Below are 10585 nucleotides of genomic sequence, written 5' to 3' on the forward strand. Positions count from 1 at the left end.
GCAGTGCAAGTGATAGACACCAAGAAGGGCTGTTTTGGTGTGGTCTTCTGCCGGGAGGTGCAAGTTTGGTACTGAAATGTCTGCACCAGATTTCAGCACTAAATTTGCACCTGATGGCAGAAAACTGCATCGAAACAGTGTCAAACTGTTTATGTGCATTTTTTTTTCCCAAAGAAATGCAGATTTGGTGCTCAAATTTTTATACCATATTCCTGCACCTAATCTACACATCCTGGCAAAAAAATTGCATAAAAACTGCATGCGTTATGAATATGATGCAATTTTTTTTTTTTTTTTTTTGCCAGAAGGTTGTAGATTGAGTGCAGGAATAGGGTGTAAAGATTTCAGCACCAAATCTGTATCTCTTGGCAAAAAATACATTTTTTTGCTAGGAGATGCAGATCTGTGAGGTTGCCTGATTACCTGTCGTCACAGGTGGAGGACCGTGGAAACTCCAGCTGTGACCGCAAATAACCTAAGTGATGCTACGGCTCATCGCATGGCTCAGTCTCAGCCTGAAGTGGGTGGTCTTGTTCTATGCCCATGTGTTTGGCCTAGAGCTGGAATCATTGTGGGACCTCATGTGGTTTATGTCGGACCTGAGTGTGCTTAATAAAGGGGTGAAAGAGGGTGGTTTATTTTGTATTTTATTTCAAATAAAGGATTTTTTTGGTGTTTGTGTTTATTTCTTTTCACTTACAGATTAGTAATGGGGGGTTTCATACATATGGGGCAGGATGGGAGATCATGTAGGGGCAGAATGGGAGAACATATGGCGCAAAATGGAGAACATATGGGGCAGAATGGTGAACATTTGGGGCAGAATGGAGAACATATGAGGCAGAATGGAGACACATGTGGAGAGGATGGGAGAACATATGGAGGCAGGATGGAGACATATGGAGACATGGACAAAAAGGAGACATATGGGGGCTGGATGGAGACATATGGGGGATGGATGAGAGAACATATGGGGGGGCAGGATGGAGACATATGGGGAAGAATGGAGAACATATGGGGCAGAATGGAAACATATGGGGTCAGGATAAGAGAACATATGGAGACAGGATGTAGACATATGGGGGCAGCATTAGAGAACATATGTGGGCAGAATGAAGAAACATATGCTGGCAGCATGGAGACATATATGGGTAGGATGAAGAAACATAACAGGGACATGATGAGAGAAGATATGTCGGTAAAATGAAGAAACGTGCGCTGGATAGAGACATATGGGGAATGGAGATGGAGACATATGGGGGTAGGATGGGAGAACATATGGGGTGGGCTGAATGGAGACATATGGGGCAAATGGAGACATAGGGTGGCTGGATGGGAGAACATATGAGGGCAGGGTGAAGAAACATCACGGGGGCAGGATTGAAGAATATATGTGGGCAGAATGAAGAAATATATGCTGGCAGCATGGAGACATATGGTGGCAGGAAGGGAGAACATATCGTGGCAGAATGAAGAAACATATGAGGGCAGGATGGAGACATATAGGGCAGTATAAAGACATATGGGGGCAGAATGGAGACATATGGGGGAAGGATGGGAGAATGTATGCAGCCAGGGTGAAGAAATATATGGGGGCACTATAAAGAAACATATGGGGCAGGATGGAGACATATGGGGGCAGGATGGAGACATCATATGGGGGCAAAATTGGAGAACATATGGGGCAGAAATAGAGACAAATGGAGCCAGGAATAGAGACACATTGAGGTCAGGATATGGGACATTATTACTGTAGGGGCTAATTAAGGGATATCATTACTGCTGTGATGTATTTTATTTTTTTGGATACTGTTTTCAATCTGGCGGAGGTCCTGTTACTGTGCAAGGTGACACTATGTTGCTTTTTATTTCTTTATTCTTTATGTATTGTAGAAGTTGGGAAAAAATTGGGGAAGGTGCTCTGGTAATGGTGCTTTAGATAACTATGTATTATTGTCTGCAGAGATGAGATCTGGCCAGAAGAATTGATAGTGGTCTACACTGGACAAAGAGCAAAAGCGAAAATGAATGTCTGCAACTAGAGACGTCACTGCTGAGTCAGTGTGTTACCTGTACACTTAGGGCGGCTTTGCACGTTGCAACATCGCACATGCGGCGTCACTTTCGACATCGTTGTGTGTAAATTCTAGATGATACGATGAACGAGCGCAAAAGCGTCGTTATTGTATCATCGCTGCAGGCTCCGACTTTTCCATAATTATGCTGCCGCGACAGGTACGATGTTGTTCCTCGTTCCTGTGGCAGCACACATCGCTGTGTGTTACGCCGCAGGAGCGAGGAACTTCACCTTACCTGCCACCGGCGGCTCTATGGAAGGAAGGAGGTGGGCGGTATGTTTACATCCTGCTCATCTCCGCCCCTCAGCCGCTATTGGCCGCCTGCCGTGTGACGTCACTATGACGCCGCACGACCCGCCACCTTAGGAGGGAGGTGGGTTACCGGCCAGAGCGACGGTCGTAGGGAAGGTGAGTGCATGTGAAGCTGGCGTAGCGATAATTTTCGCTACGCCAGCTATCACAAGATATCGTACCTGCGACGGGGGCGGGGACCATCGCGTGTGACATCGCAGCATCGGCTTGCGATGTCTCAACGTGCAAAGCCCGCCTTACACTATATACAATATACTCCTGTTTAATGGCACATTGCAGCATTTGGTCATTATGTGGTCTGATCATGGTGTGACGGTAATTGTTCCTTGTTTGTGATATTATTGGCTTGTAATGTGAACAATGTTTTGCATCTTTTGTGTATAATATTGTAACGTTCAGTCCAGAGGTGGATCCACGGGACCGTGCACCGGACTCCACCCAGAGAGACAACCAGGAGGGAACCCCTATACAGGGACTGTCTGGCGGCCTCACCAGAGGGCCTAGATGCACAGCAGCCGGGACACAAGTGAGTTCGGGTTTCGTGTCCTTTAGAAGTCTGTACGGGATATGGCTATAAGTCCAACGGGAACCGTATGCAGGACGGGTGACTGGAACTGGGTACAGGTGCGGAGTTGTAACAGCAGACGGGGTCCAGGTCCAGCGAGACGTGCAGGCTGAAGTAACCAGGTGGAATCCAGGATTGGTGAAGGGTACAGGCTGATGGAAGATGGCGGGATCCACAGCTGATAGTCACCGGGGCAACTCCTGGGACACTGCCAAGCTGGATACACTCAGGACGGCAGACAGGCACTGCGGAAGAGACAGGGTTAACCTGGGTACAAAGCACAGAGGAACCTGCACACCTAGCTATTCTTATATACACTGTACCTGTAATCAGCCATATCCTGTTCCAGTGAAGCTGGCCCTTTAAGAAGAGGTGAGTGAGCACGCCCGCGCCCTAATGCGCATGCGCAAGGCCCGGGTGCCGGAGACCAGTGCAAGAAGCAGAGAGGGAGGTGGAGGAGATGCAGGGGAGCGAGGCAGAGAGTCCCAGGTCGCAGTGTGGTGCCGGGACCGGCAGACGGCAGGCATGGAGGACGCACAGGAGGGAGAGTGAGAGGAGCAGCCGCGGACACGGGTACCGGGGACCGGAGCGGTGAGTGACAGGCGGCGCCGGGATCCCGGGAGTGTGACAAATATGATATCTGACCTGTGATGATAATGTATAATTAAAGGTATAGTAAGTATTGTATGTGGTAATACGTAGCATAGTACTTGTTTAGGAAGCTGTTGTATTGTAGGGTCAGTAACAGTTAAGTGTTGGGATTAGCTTACCATCGGAGGAGTCAACTGAAAGGCAAAGTGATGGTTCATTCTTGAGGAGCCAGTGAAGATCTAGAGAGGGAAAACAATAGACATATAGTCATTCGGTCGTGAAGGTCACATACAGTGGGTGGTTTGTTGCAACAAAAGAGAAGCAATTGTGATGACAGGTGAGATAGCGTGAACCTCAAATATTCACAGAGTCACAGTGTGTGAACAGTTTTGAAATGAGAGACTGATCCTTGAATGAAGTGGCCCCAGTGGGTTAATCTTAACAGGCACGTGAATGTACTTGATGACCTGAGCAGTTTCCCTATAGATGTCTGGGAATGCAAAGCTTTAGGGCGGCTTTGCACACTACGACATCGCAGGTGCGATGTCGGTGGGGTCAAATCGAAAGTGACGCACATCCGGCGTCACTTGCGATGTCGTAGTGTGTAAATCCTAGATGATACGATGAACGAGCGCAAAAGCGTCGTTATCGTATCATCGCTGCAGCCTCCGACATTTCCATAATGCCGGTGCAGCGACAGGTGCGATGTTGTTCCTCGCTCCTGCGGCAGCACACATCGCTGTGTATGAAGCCGCAGGAGCGAGGAACTTCACCTTACCTGCCGCCGGCTGCAATGAGAAGGACGGAGGTGGGCGGGATGTTTACATCCTGCTCATCTCCGCCCCTCCACTTCAATTGGCCGCCTGCCGTGTGACGTCGCTGTGACGCCGCATGACCCGCCCCCTTAGGAAGGAGGCGGGTCGCCGGCCAGAGGGACGTCGCACGGCAGGTATGTGCGTGTGAAACTGCCGTAGCGATAATAATCGCTACGGTAGCTTTCACTAGATATTGCACGTGCGACGGGGGCGGGACTATCGCTGCAGCATCGGTAACACATTGTTACCGATGTCGCAGCGTGCAAAGCTCGCCTTACTCCTGTCATAATGGGATCCTTAAGGAGACTGGATGTGGGACTGAAGTAACGGTAGATGACCATCAAAAACTGTACTGTAATGCTGGGCTGGTTTGTGATGAGACTCACAAGACCAATAATATGTCAAGTAACTCAGTGGAACCTTAGGTTGTGCCAGAACCTACCTTGCAAAACTGTAACATGCTGAAAGATATGTGCCCGCCATCTGGAGTGTGAAGTTACTGCAAAGAATGAACCATTGAGTAAAGTGTTGTTTGAAAAAAAACTATTGGTCTCCTTGTGAGTAGGAGTCATTATCAGCTCCTTTCCAGCTGATATCAGTGGCAGTCTGTAGCCTACACAAATTCACATTCCACACATCGAGCCTGGAACAATCATTTCATGTAGCATAGCGTGGAGGGGCTTCTGGAGTCAATCCCTCAGCCATGACTACCGCTCAGCGAAACGCTACACAAGTGTTAAACATTGTTTTATGTACACTCACCAGGCACTCAAGTATTTCTCCAGCAATTTGTGAGTTAACCCTCACAACTCCACATTCCAGTATTTCTATGGCCCCTTTCTATTATTGTGTGTGTTGGATCGCTGTTCATGGCAGGGCTGCTAAGCTTCCAAAGCATAGTCCAATGGCAGCTAGCCTTCAAAAGAAGAAGTCCTGCATCAGTGTGGGACCAAATAGCGACAAAAGGGTGCTTTACACGCTGTGACATCACTAGCGATAGCTAGCAATGTCGTGCGCGATAGCACCCGCCCCCGTCGTTCGTGCGACATTTGGTGATCGCTGCCGTAGCGAACACTATCACTACGGCAGCGTCACACACATACCTTTTTAGCGACGTCGCTGTGACCGCTGAACAATCCCTCCTTCAAGGGGGAGGTGCGTTCGGCGTCATAGCAACGTCACTGCGGTGTCAGTAAGCGGCCGCCCAATAGCAGAGGAGAGGCGGAGATGAGTGGCCAGAAGATGCCGCCTACCTACTTCCTTCCTCATTGCCAGTGGACGCAGGTAAGGAGATGTTCGTCGTTCCTGCGGTGTCACACAAAACGATGTGTGCTGCCAAAGGAACACCGAACAACATCGTACCTGCAGCAGCAATGATATTATGAAATGGAGCGGCTTGTCAACGATCAACGATTTTTGACGCCTTTGCGATCGTTGATCGACGCTCCTTGGTGTCACACGCTGGGATGTCGCTAACGGCGCCGGATGTGCGTCACTAACGACGTGACCCTGACAATATATCGTTAGCGATGTCGTAGCGTGTAAAGCACCCTTTACTCTGAGACTGGGAACAGTTTGGGGACTGACATTGCGTTGGAGCTGTGAGACTGTGACCGGGGTTGTCTATGACGGCCGGTACGTCTCGCCCCGGTTGTGCTCCCTCCATATATAGAAAGCAACTCCACTCCAGGGTTAATGCTGTTTCCCTGCAGGCTGAAAAGAGGGTTAAAAGGAAACAGGAACATGGGCGTGGGTCCCTAGTGTGAGGGAGTGAACACAACTCCCTGAGTTTCTGCCAGAGAAAGACATGTGTGCTGTTTTGGACTTTTGTTTGTGCAATAAACCGTGTGCTGTGACCATTGGTGCCTGGATCCCGTGTCTTCTGCCGCGCAGCCGACCACGCTACCTCACAGATGGCGGAGAATGCGGGCATGCCAGCCCGGTGAGGTGTAGCATCCATCCCTGGTGACCCAGCAGCGCATGTCCTGGATTCGAGCGGCTATACTACAGCCCAAACCCGGCGACGCCATGGAGGACATACTAAAGCAGCTGGCTCAGGCTAATGCACAGCAACAACAGGCTAATGCACAGCAACAACAGACCAATGCACACCTGCTCCGGTCGTTGGATCGTCAGCAGCAATCCTTGCAATTGCAGGAACAAAGGCATCAAGAACAGATGGTTCTCCTGGCCAAGTCGATCCGTGCCGGACCGGCAGCAACAACCCCGGGACCGGGTGACGACGGCAGTGTCTGGAAAACGGTGAGACAAGCGTTGCAAAAGATGACCCCGGGGGATGATGTGGAAGCGTTCCTGGCGGTGTTTGAGCGGGTGGCCGACCGGGAAAAGCTGCCGACCCCCCAGTGGGCTGAGGTATTGTCGCCCTATCTGACGGGGGAGCCACAAAAAGCGTACCTGGACCTCTGTACTGAGGACGCCATAGAATATGAGACCCTGAAAGCCGAAATACTTGCTCGGTTGGGGGTGAATACCTATGTACGGGCTCAGCGGGTAAATCAGTGGTTCTATGAGGAAGTCAAACCCGTACGCTCCCATGCCTATGACTTGTTGCATCTGGTAAAGAAGTGGTTGCAGCCTGACACTCTGAGCCCTGCGCAAATGGTGGAAAGGGTAGTGGTTGATCGCTTTGTGCGCACTTTACCCGTCACCATTCAACGGTGGGTAGGACAGGGCGACCCAAGTACCCTGGACCAATTAGTGTGCCTGGTGGAGCGGCATGTGGCTACGCAGGACTTGATACGGGACACTGAGACTTTGCGTGCCGCCCGTCGGTCCAGCCCCTCCAAGCCTCGGGCCAAGGACCCACCGCGGACACCGGTGCGGGAGTCTGCTACCGTCCCGTCTGAGGCCGCGCCCGCCGTCCCTGAGGTCCGGAAGGTTATGTACCCTAAACGACAACTCGTCAAAGGGGTTTCCTTCCCTATTAGATGTTGGCGGTGCCAGCGGGTGAGACATATGGAAGCCCAGTGTCCACTCACCACGGAGCCCATGGATTGTGGGGTTACCCGGCGGGGTTCAATGTATGCTCAGGCGGTGTGTACCGCGGACCTTGTCTCCCCAGAGACTGAGCCCCACTTGTGCCAAATACAGGTGAATGGATGTCCGGTTACAGGCTTGTTGGATTCCGGAAGCTTAGTGACCCTTGTGCGATCAACCCTAAGGGCTGAAGTAAAGGCCACAGGACGTACCGTGGGGGTGGTTTGCATACATGGGGACCGCCGAGACTATCCCATGGGGATTGTCACCATCACAGCACCCTGCGGTCAGGTGCAACATGAGGTGGGACTTATTAACACTCTTCCCTATGACGTGATCCTAGGAAGGGATCTGCCGTATTTTTGGACTCTATGGAAGGGGCCTCCTAAGTCCCCTCAGGTATTGGACAGTCCGGGACCTGAGCCCGACAATCCCGAATCCGGGACGCCTGCCGTAGGGGTCCCCATGATAGGGACAGAATGTGAACCCGATAGGTCGCCCCTAGAGGTATTGGCAGGAGAGGCTGAGATGGTCGAGCCCATCCCGGAGTTGGAGGCGTCCCCGGATACGTTTGGGACAGCCCAACTCCAGGACCCTACATTAATACATGCCCGGAGTCGGGTGACAGTGGTTGACGGGGTGGCACAGCTGCCCGGTGCCCAGGTAAGGTACCCCCATTTCGCTCTTAAGCAGGATTTACTCTACCGGGTAGATGAAATACGGGGCGTGGGGGTAGAGCAGTTGGTGGTGCCCCAGCCATATCGCCGGCGGGTCCTCGACTTGGCTCATAAACACCTGATGAGTGGCCACCTAGGGGTCAAGAAAACGCAGGAGCGAATATTGCAAAGGTTCTATTGGCCCGGGGTCTTTGGGGAGGTAAAACGGTTCTGCGAAACCTGCCCGGAGTGTCAGCTTACCGCACCCCTGGCCCACTTTCGCAGTCCGTTGGTACCGTTAACCATTATGGAAGTCCCTTTTGAACAGATAGGGATGGATCTGGTGGGGCCCCTTGTAAAGTCTGCTCGAGGGCACCAACACATCCTAGTGATCGTTGACTATGCCACCCGGTATCCAGAGGCGATACCTCTCAGACATACTGCGGCGAAGCTTATAGCTCGGGAGTTGTTTGCTGTGTTCTGCCGGGTGGGGTTGCCCAAGGAGATCCTTACGGATCAGGGGACCCCATTCATGTCTAAAGTGACCAAAGAGCTATGCCGGTTACTCTAGATCAAGCAGTTGCGTACGTCTGTGTATCATCCTCAAACGGACGGTTTAGTGGAGCGATTCAATAAAACCCTGAAAACCATGCTCAAAAGGGTGATTTCCAAAGACGGGAAAGACTGGGATATGATGCTTCCCTATTTGATGTTTGCCATCCGAGAGGTGCCACAGGCATCCACGGGGTTTTCGGTTTTTGAGTTGTTATACGGGCGACATCCCCGGGGATTGCTGGACCTGGCTAAGGAAACATGGGAGCAGGAGCCCACCCCCCATAAATGTGTGATTGAACACATTTTAGGAATGCAGAACCGCATAAGCGCGGTCATGCCAATTGTGAAGGAGCATTTACAGGAGGCTCAGGCCGCGCAAAGCGGCCGCTACAATAGACAAGCCACAGTGCGGACCTTTAAACCCGGGGATCGGGTGTTGGTATTGATCCCCACGGCGGAGAGTAAATTCCTGGCTCAGTGGCAAGACCCCTACGAGATAAAGGAAAGAATCGGGGTGGTCAACTATAAGGTATTTCAGCCCGGTAAGCGGAAACCTGAACAAATATACCATGTCAACCTGTTAAAACCTTGGCAGGAACGGGAAAGCCTGATGGTTGATTTTTCCCCATCCCCATCCTATTCGGGTCGTTCAAACCCGGCTCCAGCGACCTCCGGAGAGGACGAACCGGAAGTAAGGATTGGAGAAGCCCTCACCAAGCAACAGAGGCTAACAGAAAGCGAAGGGGAAAGGTGTTCAAATGCCGCGCCAAAGGATCACTTGTGCAGATGTTCAGATCAATGTCACTTTATTGTCATATAGGTCGACGCGTTTCCGGAGCATCTGCCCCCTTCATCAGGACCACCAGGAACAGAAATAACATCAAATCTTGAGATTTGATGTTATTTCTGTTCCTGGTGGTCCTGATGAAGGGGGCAGATGCTCCGGAAACGCGTCGACCTATATGACAATAAAGTGACATTGATCTGAACATCTGCACAAGTGATCCTTTGGTGCGGCATTTGAACACCTTTCTCCTTCGCTTTCTGTTATCTGCTGTTATGGTGGCTGCAGCCGAGGATCGACATTACATGCGTTTATAGTGGTTGTGACTCTCACAACTGCAATTGGTGAGTATATTTACTCCCCCCTCCCTACCCCACACATATTGGGGTAAGACCCTATTTGCGCTTTTTTTTCCACAGTCTTCCTCCAAGCAACAGAGGCGAGAGGCCAGACGGCTGGTTCAGCAGAACCCCGATGTCTTCTCCGAGCTGCCTGGTAGGACCAGTCTGATACGACATGACATTGTCACCGAGCCTCACCTGAAGGTACGCCTGAAGCCATACCGGGTACCGGAGGCTCGAAGACAAGCCATATTAGAGGAAGTGAAGACAATGCTACGCCTGGGGGTCATCGAAGAATCCCGGAGTGAATGGGCTAGTCCCATTGTCCCAGTTTATCGTTAACTTCAATTAACGTATTGTATTCAATACACCTTTGTATACATTGTGACATGCCTAGGGTATAAAAACTACATAGGGTAAGATGACTAAAGGGAACCTATCAGGTCAAAAAAGCATTATAACCTAGAATCAGGAGCCTGTGTGAGCTATTAACCCCTTCCTACCTATCCCTTTCTTGTATTATTCTGTAATATGAAAGTAGTAAAATATGTTTTATTACTTACATACTCCCTATGTAAATAGCATAGATCTCTAGCCCCATGGGCGTTGCATTGCAGTGAAACATGCTGGTGGCTGAGTCCTTATGTGGGGCTCCATGAGCTGCAGTTCAGTGATAAATTCACAGATGTACTGATCTACATTAAAAGAGAAGGTGCTACCATCACTGCGTGTCCTTGGTAGACGTGCACTTTTCCAACAACATGACACTGATCCAAAACTGACATCTGTTACATTTCTGAAGAAGAACAGTGTGAAAGTGATTCAGTAGCCAAGTGTCTCTGAACTCACTCTAACACCCATGGTCAATTCTGAATATAAAAGTTGAGCATA

The 10585-nt window shown here is 50.6% G+C and overlaps 1 long non-coding RNA gene across 1 annotated transcript; it reads right to left on the reverse strand.

Moving 5' to 3' along the window:
- Nucleotides 1–3528: 3528 nt before the first annotated feature.
- LOC142301203 (uncharacterized) lies at nucleotides 3529–10332 on the reverse strand. Its single transcript, XR_012752710.1, has 3 exons — nucleotides 10258–10332; nucleotides 3726–3785; nucleotides 3529–3600 (listed from the first exon to the last, which is right to left on the reverse strand). It is a non-coding gene; the product is annotated as an uncharacterized LOC142301203 (long non-coding RNA).
- Between the last annotated feature and the right edge of the window lie 253 nt (nucleotides 10333–10585).

Source organism: Anomaloglossus baeobatrachus, chromosome 1 (genome assembly GCF_048569485.1).
Source record: "Anomaloglossus baeobatrachus isolate aAnoBae1 chromosome 1, aAnoBae1.hap1, whole genome shotgun sequence".
Taxonomy (NCBI): Eukaryota; Metazoa; Chordata; class Amphibia; order Anura; family Aromobatidae; genus Anomaloglossus; species Anomaloglossus baeobatrachus.